Here is a 4,304-nt window from a genome sequence, read left to right as displayed (position 1 = left end):
AGCCAGCATCCTAAAAAACTCAACCTCATTGCCACTGAATTGGTCCCACCTCAAAGCGACCCTCGCTCGGATTTTCAGAGCTATAAATCTCCCATGGAGCTGACGAATTCAGATTGCCAGAGACCAGCAGGTTTTGGTTCAGCGGTGCAACTTGCTACATATAAAGTCACCAGAGCTTGCTCTAGCTGTAGCTGGTACAAGGGGCAAGAACAAAAACAAAAGACAAAAGAAAACAAAGGTAATACAAATTCTTTTTTTAGATGGTCAGTGAAGGAAATGTAAAAAATCACTAAGAGTGTAAGAAGGTAATTGTACACAACGAGTATTAGTATTAGTTCCTTTTTCCACTTTTTGTTTATTCTCCCTCTTCTCTACAAATGCCTTCTAAAAATGGTATCTGGGCGCAATGACAGGCAACAACTTAGTCCACTTGCTCTGGGTGACAGTCACTTCTCTTAGATAAAGTCCATGACTTTCTAAAGTTGAGCCTCTTCACCTTTGCAATGTATCAGACAAATGAATAACCTAATACCACCTTTTTCATCAAGAGCAGTGATGTCAGTCTAGAGACCAAGGTGCACCTGATTCAGGTCAGGGTCTTCACAATTACTTGCTATGCATCAGAGCTGGATAATGATTAAGAATGACAGACAAAGAACTGATGTTTTTGAACTGTGGTGCTGGAGAAGAGTATTGAACTGCCATGAGAACAAACAGTTCTGTCCTGGAGAGGGTAAAATCAATCTGCTCCTTAGAGGCAAGGATTTTGAAGCCTGTTTGACATACTTTGGGCATGTTGCCAGGAGGGACCAATCCATGGAAAAGGACATCATGCCTGGAAGAGTGGAGGGACAATGCAGGAGAGGAAGACCCTGGATGAGATGGATTGACACAATGACTGGGGTAATAGGGGCAGGTACGTAAGAGACAATAAGACTGGCTCAGGATAAGACAGGGTTCAGAGCTGTTGTGTATAGGGTCGCTATGAGTCAAAGGTAATGACTGCAGCACATAACAATAAAAATCAACAACTTTAGGGAGCTCTGGTGTCTTAGTGGTAAAAAGTTGTGCTGCAATCCCAAAGGCACACAGTTCTAATCCACCAGTGGCTCACAGGAGAACAGACAGTCTCTTCCTGTGTGATTTACTGCCTCTGGAGGGTCAGATTTGAGTTGGTTCTGACTCAACAGAACACAATAACAACACACTCAATTTGGGAGCTCTGGTAGTCTAGTGGGTAAGGAGTTTCACTGCCAATCCAAAGGTAAATGGGTAGATGGTTTAAATTCAGCAATTGTTCTAAGCTAGAAAGATGGGCGATCGCCTCTTGTGCAATTACCTCTGAAAACCTGATGAAAGGTCAACTGTGAGTTGGTTCCTACTCCATAGCAATGAGTGACTGAGTGATCTCAACTGATAATGGATCAAAACCCATAACCAGTGAGTGGAATCTGACTTACAGACAACCCGTGTTGTTGTAAGGTGCCATCCAGTCAAGTGACCCTACGAACAACATATCTGAACCCTGTTCTATCCTGTAGCCTTCCTCATCATCTATGACACACTGCAACACATTGCTGTCACTGTGTTGAAGCTATAGGACAGAGTAAAACTGCACCACAGGGTTTCCAAGGCTGTAAATCTCTACAGAAGCAGACTACCTTCAGCCCATGCTCTACCCTTCAAGAAGCTGATGTGTTTGAACCATCCACCTTTTGGTTAGCAGATGGATGTCTTCACAAGAGCAACTGGCAATGGTGGAGCAAAAAAACCCTATTGCCATTATGTGCCATCTAGCTACCTGAACCCTGCCTTATCTCACTGTCTCAAACAAATCTAACCTTATTACCACAGGCAATGTGTCAATAACCATCTTATCCTGGACCGTCCTGTTCTGTGCTGCCCATCCACCCTTCAAAGGCTGATGTCCTTCTCCAAGGACTGGCTCCTCCTGACAACATGCCCAAAGTATGTGAGATGGAGCTTCAAAATCCTTGCTTCCAAGGAGAAACTTGGTCTTGCCCTCTCCAGGACAGACTTGTTTGTTCTCTTGGCAGTTTCTGGTATGTTCAATACTCTTCTCCAGCACCACATCTCAAAGGCATTGAGTTTTTCTCTACTATACTTATAATTTTAAAAAAGGCAATCTCATCTGGAAAAAGTAAACAGAGGATCATGCAAGAATAGCCACACCGCAGAACCATTTTTCAAAAGGAAAAGACATTTTGGGGTTAACAAGTATTATCAACAATCATCTGTGAACTCATTTTTCAAAAATAGAATTCGTTGGTGAGACTTACATAAATTATAGTTATCGTTATTGTAAGAGAAAATTTGGAAGCAGAGATGAAAATATACCACTAAATTCCCATTTCTTAAAATTTTGGAAATAGGAATTTATTCTTGGGAGAAAAATCACACTTGTTACAAGTTTTCACATGCCCCAAGAATCAAGAGAGTGCAAACTAACTTAATACTGATTTTTCTACTTTGAAAGAGCATTTCTTTTTTAAAATTTGATTATTCATTGTATATTTTCTTCTCTTTCTCTCCTATCCCACCCCACAATCCAACCCTCGTTCCAGATTGTTATAATAAAGACCACTTTCCCCCCTTTTTGTTGCTGTGTACTGTCAATTTGGATCCAAATGTCACAGGAAGAGATTGCCCCTCCTTCTTCAGTAGAGTATCTAGTGGATTTGAACCAAGTGCTTTCAGGATTGCAGTGCAGCTTTTTTGCTACTCCCTAAGACTACTTCTTTTAAGCTGAAATTCCAGGATATTTTATACAATAGGTTTTAGTCTGATCATTTCCTTTTTCATCAGTTGACTCAAGTTGTTACAACAAAAAAGTTACCTACCTGTTCAAGACAGATTAAAAAAAACACCAAAAAACCACACACACAACATAGCCATTCCTTAAGGAGTTTCCAAACTAGTATAATTCTCCCAGTCTTTTCCTGGAAATTTCTCAAACAAGTAAAAATGTTCAGAGATAAAGCTCAGGTGCTCTATCTATCCTATTTTATTTCCACCCCCTTACTAGCCCTATCACTAATCTTTCAGATACTCTCTCCATACCATGAATTCATTCCTGTTGTTAGGGGCCGTCGAGTCAAGCACAACTCATAGCAACCCTACAAACAAAAGATCTGAACCCTGTTGTATCATGTGTCATCTTCAAACTTCCTGACACACAAGAGCCCACTGCAGCAGTCATCATGTCAATCTATCTCCTCTCCTTCACTGAATTCACCCTTCCCAGCATCATGTCCTTCTCCAAGAAATAGCATCTCCTAGCAACATTCCCAAAGTATGTGAGGTGAAGCCTCATCATTCTTGCCTCCAAAGAACACTCTGGTTGAACCCTCTCCAAGACTTATCTATTTGTTCTCTTGACAGTCCATGGGATGTTCAGTGCCCCTCTCCAACACCACAGCTCAAATGTGTTAATTCTTTTCCTGTCATTCAGAGGAAAGAGCTGAAAAACAATTTGAAGCCTCATGTCACGATACAGAAAGATGCTACAGGCAATATATTGAAGGACCCAGAAAGCATCAGAAGAAGATGGAGGGAATACACAGAGTCATTGTACCAGAAAGAACTGACACTGAACAATTTCAGGAACTACCATATGAACAAACAGGTTTGTCCTAGAGAAGGTGAAACGAGGCTGCTCCTTGGAGGCAAGGATTCTGAAGCTTCATCTGACATACTTTGGGCATTTTTGCAAGGTGTGACCAGTCCTTGGAGAAGGATGTCATGCTTGGGATGATAGAGTGACAGTGCAAGAGAGGAAGACCCTCAATGAGATGGACTGATTCAGTGACTGGGGTAATGAGGGTAGGTGTGTCAGAGACAGTAAGGTTGACTCAGGATAGAGCAGGGTTCAGAGCTGTTGGACACAGGGTCATTGAGTCACAAGTGACTTGACGGCACATAAAAACAACAACCATATGAACAGGAGCCTACGGTAATGAAGAAGGAAGCAGAAGCACATTGAAGGTATTGGCAAAAAATAAGGCCTCAGGAATCGATGAGATACGAATTGACTTATTTCATTAACAGATGCAGCCTTGGATGCACTCACCAGTCTATGCCAGGAAATTTGGAGGACAGCTGTCTGGTCAATGGATTGGAAGCAATCCATATTTGTTCCCATTCCCAAGAAAGGCGATTCAATTGAGTTCCAAGTATATAATAAATATGGACACATTATAAGAACTGCCAGAAGTCCAGGCTGGGTTTAGAAGGGGTCGTGGTACTAGGGATATTGTTGCTGATGTTAGATGGATCTTGGCTGA

This window comes from Elephantulus edwardii, unplaced genomic scaffold (genome assembly GCF_000299155.1).
Source record: "Elephantulus edwardii isolate Elephantulus edwardi_28Jun2011 unplaced genomic scaffold, EleEdw1.0 scaffold00037, whole genome shotgun sequence".
Taxonomy (NCBI): domain Eukaryota; kingdom Metazoa; phylum Chordata; class Mammalia; order Macroscelidea; family Macroscelididae; genus Elephantulus; species Elephantulus edwardii.
The sequence above is the reverse complement of the archived record's forward strand: the minus strand, read 5'-3'. Positions refer to the sequence as shown.